The sequence below is a fragment of the Gossypium hirsutum genome, chromosome A04, assembly GCF_007990345.1.
Source record: "Gossypium hirsutum isolate 1008001.06 chromosome A04, Gossypium_hirsutum_v2.1, whole genome shotgun sequence".
NCBI classification, from domain to species: Eukaryota; Viridiplantae; Streptophyta; class Magnoliopsida; order Malvales; family Malvaceae; genus Gossypium; species Gossypium hirsutum.
In genome coordinates, this window is record NC_053427.1 from 20,077,595 (window position 1) to 20,087,478 (window position 9,884).

General features: G+C 33.2%; 1 pseudogene; it reads right to left on the bottom strand.

Moving 5' to 3' along the window:
• Positions 1 to 1,335: 1,335 nt before the first annotated feature.
• LOC121203500 (ubiquitin C-terminal hydrolase 12-like) lies at positions 1,336 to 9,219 on the bottom strand (annotated as a pseudogene).
• Between the last annotated feature and the right edge of the window lie 665 nt (positions 9,220 to 9,884).

The following is a 9,884-nucleotide window of genomic DNA, read 5'->3' on the forward strand; positions in this document are numbered from 1 at the left end:
TCTCGACATGTTAGACCATTTTTCTTTTCCTTTTATGATCATTAATATCCTTTGCCTCATAAATGTGCCCCATTTCCATCAGCTTTCACACCAAGAGCGACCACATGAAGTAATGTAAAAAAATAAACAAAGTTTTGGTGTTACTACTTCCGTATTAGCCCATGAAACTCCATTAACCATCTTAGAAAAATGAGATAGAAAGGACTGGCTCCATAAGCCAAAATTGAAGAAAGTATAGACAGATCAATTTACCTTTTCCTTATATTACAGGCAAAAATTAGTGAGAGATGCTGTTTTCAAAGACTCAATACTAATATTTTTAAAGATGATAAAACCCTTTTAGCCAAAACACACCATGAAGGAAATAATTTGTTTGTAGTTGTTAGTAAAACAAAATAGAACATTTCTCTTAGAGATAATAGGGTTGGAAAAACAATCAGAAAACATGGAAAATGTAAGGAAGTGTAAAATTAAGTAAAAGAAAAATTGCAAATTTAAGATTAAGAAATGATCAACACAAGATGATTGCAAGCAGATTGGATGGTGCGGAAGTTCTTCTGGGCATCACTAATAGGGAAAGAACCAGGCCCGGCAGAGGGGAGAAGACTTCTATTTTCTACTATCTACCAAAGATTTCTTGGAAAAAAGAGTTCAAGCCAGAGCTGAAATTGAGAACTTTTCCTGACAAACTAATAATCCAGATTCAATTAGCTTCCCATTTAAATTAATTCTGATTTTCGAACTAAAATTATCTTTTTCCAATAATTTCTCATTTCGTTGGTCGTCCTCCAAAACATTAACGACATGAATAATTTCCATTAATCTCTCACTCGGACACCAGTGTAACTGCAAAGAACAAATTTGGCATTAGCCAGCAGTATGAGGAGACAAGATATACAAAAAAACAGTAGCAGTTAGATACGTAGTTCTCCTTTCTCAGTTTAAAGCTTAAAGAAAAGTAGAATATCATTCCTTGTCTTATAATGAGGCAAGTTAATAATTCTAGAAGATTTTGTTTATTAATTACTCATGTGGCAGCTACTGTGAACAGGGAAAGAATGGAGTACACCAAAGGAATATCTATTCATCAATTAACACCCTAAAAGAATGAAAGATCTCATATCAATTAAAAGAATATTACAGAACTGGGTACAGGTATCTCTTTTTTTCTCAAGCACTAGATTCTAAATCTTTATTACAGTTCTATAAATTAATACCAATGGGGAAATGGAGGAATTCTATTGCTTCAGACAAATGAGGACACAGGGTATAATAAAACACTATCAGCCTACCAAAATAAAATCAGTTAGCTATAACTGCAAAATATCAAAAAGAGATTAGATGAATAGGTTTAAGCAGACTATACCTGGCGGTTGTGCACATATTCCAGAAATGAAGGCACATCTGGACACCGGCATGCTTCTTCACTTTGAATTGGAGAAGACTTCTGAAAGCATATGATATCCCCATCTTCAATCTGCAAGCAAGGACAGTGTCACTGGCAATTTACATTAAAAGGGTGTATGTTTCTAAAGAAAAATATACCTGACTTACCGGAATGAGCATCCTTATCAAGGTGTTCACACATCACACAAGGCTCAAACTTTATTTCCTAAAAGACACAAAATCACCAGTTAGGAGAATTGGTTAAGAAAATTATAGCCCTGTGTATACAAACACACAGTTGGGCAGCAACAAACCTCATAAAGTTCTATTCTTCATCAGGAGAAAACCAGCCATTTGGTTTAGCTTCGCTATATAGTCTATTGGCTTACCAGAAAGTTTTACTAACAGTCTACCAACAAAACTGCGAAAGAACAAATTGCATTGTCAGGAAGTATGAGTAGACAAATATACAAAATAAAGAGGAACAATTAGATACCACAATTCTCCTTTCTCCGGGTCATAGAGCTTGAAGAAAAGTAGAATATCATCCCTTGTCTTATCAGGTGGAGGAATAGGATGTAAATCCTGAAGTTATCAAACGAAAGGGGAAAAAGGAATATGAGAGAATAAAAATTTACCATTTTAAAAACTCAAACAGAAGTTAATAGAACATTACCTGGCCACGCTCAACTTCCAAGAACAGTTTTAGTTCTGGCATTGTGGGCTTTACTTGAAACCTCCCTCAATTGTCCAACCTGAATTAATCAATCATAAAGAATTAACTCACAGGATTAATCAAAGAGAGAAACAAACAATTGCTCCTTACCAGCTACTGCCTCCTATAACATTGGCCATAGTAAAGTTCCTACCATAAACATTTCTAAACAATAAATATTTGCCAAATGACAAACAACTACATTGATAAGACACAAACACATATCATCGTTTAAGTCAACATAATTTCTTAACTTCAACTAAAAAAATTTGGAAACACATCTAATTTTTTATTCCCATAGAAGATGTCAGCAAAAATTCCCCTTGTAAGATATCTCAGTAGAGACAAGCAGAAAACTCAGAAAATGTATGATCCAAAAAACAATGTGAGAAACAAGATGCAAAGCACAAAGACTAGAAAGAACTACTTACAGATTGAGCCTCCTCCTGAGGGGTTAATGGTCGATTTGGCCGATACGTATGGTTCTGACGCTTTGCCCAAATCCCAAAAACGTTGATACTGTAATGGTATGCCAAACTCTTTCGCAACTTCCTCCTGTTAACAAGCTCAGAAAGTTACACATTAAAGACAATAATAACAACTTGAAACCCATAAGAAATCCCAAAGATAGAAACAAAGTCATTTGTTTACTAGTATGGTACTAAAGATTATGAATTAAGCTAAAGCAGACATATCTATATTACTTGATAGTTAAATTAAGGAATGTTATATGCATAGGCATTCAGTCTAATTTCAAACTTTGACTTCAAATCAAATAGAGATAAAACTCTCTTTTGATTAACATCTTGTTATTAAGCAGTCCAACTCCTAGTACAATCAAATGCCATCTCTCAGCAACATGACTAATATTCAAATGGCAAACTCCCAACTTAAAAAGCTAACTAGATAACTGAACTGCATATCTTGATTCCATATCCATGTAAGACATATGCTGCAGGACATTTAAAGAAAACTGAATTCAAGATAGATAATCAGAAGAATGATGTTAGGCTCCGATTACAAGTAACAATTAGAAATGTCATCAACCACAATAATCAGATCAGCTATTTTGTGTCGACTACATTTTAAGTCCGATACATGCAAACAAGCAATAAAAAATCATAAATGGTACCTTAAAAGCAAGGAAGGATGTCTGCTTCTGGATGCGGAAACTCCTAACTTTGTCATGATCCACGAGATCAAAATATATGTCCTTTCCGATTTGTTCTAGAAGATCTTCATCTCTAGCAACCTAAATGCATTAATTATATTCACTCAAATGCATGAAAAAAAGAATATCCATAAATGCTGTAACCTTGATTGTAACAGATAGATACTTTATAATAGTATAAGGTGGGCCTGTGCTTTATATCTCCTTCTGTCTTCCTTCTTCCTGCTCCTTCTTTAATCTCATCTGATATTTGCATTGAATGCACTGATCGTCATTAACAGGGTCAACATTAGGAAGATCACATCAATTTCAAGGAAATGAAAAAATTACCCTCAAGTGTTCAGCAATGTCCTTCTCATCAACATTGCAAATTATTTGTCCTTATCACTTTCTCGTATGTAGACAAGCATGTACGCATTTGAGTATTTTGTAAACTTGAAAGGCGTGTTATTGAAGCCAGGGTTTGTCTGTGGCAACTAATGAATATGAAAGAACAAGGCACAAAGTCAATTAAATCTTACATATGGTTCACAAACAGACGGGTCATTTTAAGCAGAACATAGAAAAATTACCTCTTCCTCACCACCATACTGCTCTTCTAATACCCTCTTCATATCTTCTTTTGTTACCCGTTCATCATCAAATTTATACCTAACAAAACAGAGAGATATATTAAAGGGTCCTAACATGAATTTTCCCCCATTTTAAAATAAACTTTAACAAAAGCCAACATTAAATCCAAAAGCACCAGATACGAAAGGCCAAATATCATTAGATGTGAGGCTTTAACAAAAGCCAACATTAAATCCAAAAGCACCTGATACTAAATGCCAAAATATCATTAGATGTGATGGCATTGAATACTAGTCTAAAGATAATACTAATCTTAAGACGTGCCTGAATTAAACCTCACAAAGTAGTCATATGTCAAGTGTAAGTTTCAAAAGAAATTTAACTTCTTTAACAACTCTTGAGTTGATACTGCTGTTATTCAATATCCATGTAATGCTAACCAAACAGGAAAAATAAAATACGAAAAGTCATCTTAGAGAAAATGTGTTCTTACGTCAATCATGCCATTCTTCAGAAAATCTTGTTCAAATTCAAGAAAAAATAGTATACTGTAATCAAATTAGTCGACTATTAATTCAAAAATGTTTGCTTACCACTGGTCAGAAAGGGTTGGCCTAATAAAAGCATAGTAGTGTCCACCATGTACTCCTCCACTATGAACTAAGACACTGTAAGCCAAAGCAGGACATGCAAAAGAAGAAAAAAAAAGTTCTCCTGTTTAGCATGGGAGGTAAGCAGGGAAACTACTAGAACAATGTATTACTGACTTGCATTACCTAAGAACAGATTAAAAACATTAGTGAAAATTCATGAGGAAGTTAATACCTGTGAAGCATGTAAAGGTTGCGAACGCTCCTATCTGCATCAGGTGATAAATACTTCCCATCTTCTCTATCAAGGTCAAGTTGAAGAGGAAATTCATAGCGGTCATTTATCTACAAAACAAAGAAACTATTATACAAATAGCCAAAACTAACATGCATAGTATCTAAATTCATATGAAAACTCCATAATGCCAACTTGTTGAAAAGATAAAAAGGATGTTAACACTTTGAAAGAGAAAAACTATAATTTTTATCATAAGAAATCAGTTTCATAAAAGTGACATTTGGAAAAACATTAAACCAGATCAGACGGTAATAGTTGATTAAACCACACAAAGAAAATAAGTAAAAGAAATTGTGAAAGGAAATATGGCTATTAAAATACTTTCTTTCTTTCCTAGAAGCAATAAAGCCAGGCATTTTTAGCTTTTGCATATAAAGAATTTATTGATCTTCTATGAAACCCTCATTAATCAACATTGACGAAAGGGAATATAAGGAAACTTAACAAGGAAACAGAAATGTTTAGCCGATATGAAAGAATTAATATTCAAATGTATAGATCATATTTAGTGCAGCAGATAAAGGAGTCAGTAGAAGTGTTTTCTTAGCAGATTACATAACAGTCCAAAGCCTTGAATGAAATTGCAAAATACCAAACAGTATCAAAAGTAACCCAGTTACCCAACAGAATTGGAAAAATTGTTTCCAACACTGACCTTCACCATCGTATCCCGCATAAAATCATATTCAAATCGCTTTAGCTGAAGTTGAAGAACAGGAGGGAAGTCAATAAATAAGACACCTTTCTTTGCATCCTGAAATGAACAACAGAATATCAGCACAGAATTAAGAAATGTCATTAGGATTTAAACTAATCAGAATGCCTTAGTTTGTGCCAGCTGAATGGCTTAAGTTGATAAAAATCGCAGATAAAGTCTAACCATGGAATAAATTGTTAAAACAGCCTTGTCTATGCATTATTCTAAACCCTAAGCGGGCCAAGGACATTTTCGGCCCAGTTTTCATCACATCAAAAAAACTAAAAACGTAACTAACCTGTAAGCCATGCTCTTCAGCATGATATTTGTTGTCACCCTCAAGGCGCTCAACTTCCACATATTTATCAAAGGAAGCATAAACATCCCGACAACCTTTGACATCAAGCTGAAGGTCTGCCACACAATATGTACACTTACATTTTGCTCCTAAAGGGCATTTCAGTATTTCAACTAATATTGGTACACGTCAGTAAAGAGAAAATACCATAAAATGATTCCCTTCTTGTAGACTTAAAATCCACATTGATGCATTCAATATAGTTCATATGATGACCCTCAAATAACTGCTGTATTGTCCCTCCACAACAGTTCCCTGTAAAATGAGAAGGATAATAATCAGCATTCAGTAACACAATGTGATACTGCAAACACCCAGAGAGAGAGAGAGAGAGAGAGAGAGAACAGCACCTTCATTTTATCCTCAAGCTTTTCACACAGCACTCTGTTGAGTTCTTGCACGTCATGCTGCATGAAAGAATCATATGTATCCCATCCAAAAGATTTGGTCAACTCCTTTGTCGCGACACTAGTGTCATTATATTGAAGCTTATAAAATAAACTCTGCAGAGCCAAAGGAATACTTCCTATAGGCATATCATTTTCAGTTGTTGGCATGTGGTACACAGCCTGAAAGAGAACATTAAAAAATGAGATGTTTCACTCCAATTGAATAGTATAAGAGCAAGCCAAACAGAATAATAACAACACCATCACCTTTCTAAAGTATGGTATATGGTATAGAGTCTGCAGGAGTGAGTTCATGTAACAAGTAGCCCCTTGGTTCTTAAGTCCAACATAACCAGTCTCTTTCTTTGAGTCGTATGACCAATAATCTAGTATCTTACGAACAGCAACCTCAGCTTCAACAACAACAGTATCATTCACAAGATATCCTCTACTAGGGTCATAAAGATCACTGAGAGGCATAAATGATGTGAAACCCCAATCGCTCTCTCTTGCATTGAACTGGTGTTGAGTATCTGCAAATAAAAGTTAAAAACAAAGCAGTAAATAAGTTCTGGACAAACTTTGATATTGAATACTTGGCCGCTATGTAATAGGATTGACAATAACGAATCTAGACTATCACGGAAGTTCCTTTATTCCCCGCTATATGTCAACCACCAATCACTTAACACAAATCTGTTGTAATAAACACAACATAAAATGATCCAATCCAGAGGAGAAATTGCCTAAACATTAACCTATCCTGGAAGAATTTAACAATTTTGGAAAACCTTGCAATATTATAAACCTTTCATCCTTAAAATTTAACAACAGCTTACTGTTTTCAGTTCAGCAATATTACTTAGTTGCCATAAAATAGGAATGACAGGAATGCTTAAAACACAACTGGAACATTATATAGATTAGGTCAACAGAAAAAGAAATATAAAAGTAGCAAAAACTAGATACAAGCAAAGCAGGCCAACATAATACTAGAATTGTCACTAAAAATCAAACTCCAAAAATAAACCTACTTGAAAAGAGAAAGGGTAGAAGTATAGAACAAGGCAATGTTACATAAAATAAAAGTAATTTTATTACCCAATTTGGAACAGAAAGCTTGTGGAAGAAAGTTAATGAGGAAGGACGCAAAACAAATTAAGTTGACATCCCATTAATAACTTTCTGTCTAAATATTATAAAAATAATCAATAAAAGTACTATTAGCTAGAATGTTAAAAGGAAACTGCTAATCTATAGAAAGAAATAAAACAGTTTTGATAGCATACCACCAAATGTTCGCTATCACAGAAGGAAGAACCTAACCTTTTGAGCAATAAGTCAACTTAAGTATCATCACCACGAAAATTTCATTATCATCAAAATCTCTCTAATTTGGAATTTTATAAATATTAAAACATTCTTCTTAATATCCAACTCCCTTTCTAATCAAATTCCCTAAACATCCAAGTGAAACAAACAATAAAGGTATCCATAAATAGAAAAAAAATATCAAATAATGGAGCTACTTGTAGTTGTTTCTAGCCAAAGAGAATACGTGCAGCTGAAACAAGTTTACATGCTAAATCATTGTCGATTGTTACAAGTCCAACGAATGAACACCATATAACAAAATGCTCAATCACGCATTGAGTAAAAAGACAATAAACAAATTCTTTCTAGGCAATGAAAGATTGCTTTAAATTGAAACTTCAATATAAAGTAACAAAGAGGGTGGAATTTTCCCATTAAATGCTGTTGTCATAAATAACAAAACGACAAACCCAGTAACAGTAAGAATACCCTTTCTTATTGAATATTTGTGATGGATTTGATTAACTACCGCCAAGCTAAACTGAGCATATCTACTCCAACCATATGGCAATGCGGAAGAATCCCCAACATCCAGATACATAGACAAGTGATCCACATTGTTTCCCTTTGGAAAAATTAGTATCCTCCTGCACAGAAGAATCAACCCGACAACCAAAAATCTATTACATACAGTCTGCAGCACACCAAATAAAAGATATTCCAATAATGACAACACAAAGAAAAATCACCATTTACCATTTGTAACCACCAACAACAAATATATCTGAATAATGCTTCTTGGTGTTGAGCCTAGAAAATTTCTCAATTGTCCAAGTGAATTTCATTGATGGAGGCTCCTCCACTTGCTGATTCTCAACCGTACTAGCTGGCTCAACTTGAGCAACTAAATTAATCAAGATCATAAAATCAATAAAAAATCAAAACCCTAACAACCTGACTAATCAAATTATTACTCCATACTAAATCACTCCATAATTACAATAAATAAATAAATAAAAGAAAGAAAAACCCAACTTCCGGATCAACCTAAGATTATAAAATTAATAACGCGAATTAGAGTGAACTAAAAATTTCTATAAAAAAAACAAACCTTCCATTGGCTGAGTTCCATCGACTACATCAGAATGCGGCACGAGCATCTCCTCATCTTCTTGCTGTTCCAAAATCCAAAGTTTAAAACAATCAAAACTCTGAACAACCAAAACCTAACCCTAACTCTCTCAATCAAAACCCTAATAATCAAGCCTCTCAATGCATTCAGAAAAAAATTGTCACGAAATTCACGTAAAAAATTAATCACTTGTCAATTTAAAAATAAATAACTTGAGAAAACAAAAAGTAATCCCTTTAAGCACATCCACCAAGAGAGAAATTCAAGAACAAAATAATTATTGAAGTAACTATTGAAAGTGAAGAGAGGAAAGAGTGTTATGTACATCTAACGGCGGAGTCGTCATCATAGTCATGGCTGGAGAGATGTGAATCGTTTGATCAGAAAATTAGAAAAAATAAAAGAAACTAAAAAACAGAGAGAGAGAGAGAGAGAGAGAGAGAGAGAGAGAGAAATTAAAGAAGAGAGTGAAATTCGACAAAAGCTGAGGACGGGAAGGGAAGAAGCGGACACTGCAAAGCCACTCAGTAAAGAAGAGTGGTGGTGGTGGCAATTTGAGTTTTAGTTGAACGTAATGGTATTATCGAGGTTTTATGGATTGAGCGGGGGTTGTTTTGGGAAGAAAAACATATCAGAAATGAATTGGTGACGTGGGAATTATTTGAGGTAGGGGGCTAAAGGTTACATGGAGTCATTGTATTCTTTCTAATTAAAAAATAATTAAATTAATATTTATGTATTAGATTAAAAAGTGAATTGATATTTTTTTTAAATTTTATTCATTATTTTTTGTATGTCATATGGTACTGTTGAATTATTCCGCTAATAATATTAATTTTTAATAATATAAATAAATAAAATTTTTAATATAAATAATTAATTTAATGATAAATTTACATTTAATCTAATATATAAAAATTAATCATTTTTTAAAAAAAAGCAAAATATAACTTAAAATAATAAAATTTTTATGATAAATCATGTGATCATTTCTATTACACAATGTTGGCCCTTGCATACATGTTTGAATCTGTCCACAAACAAGCCTGATTTGTTATTATCATATGTATTTTTATTTGTGTTAGATTTTAGTGAGTCTTCTTTTTAGAAGAAAATTATAATTTTATTAAAAATTCTACAATTTCTGATTCTTTGTCCCGAAAAAGGTCCTTAATTTCTTCATGATGAATTTCCAAAGCTTCAATTTTGAAATATGAATGAATAAAATTAATTGATTTATATTATTGTCTGAAATATATCA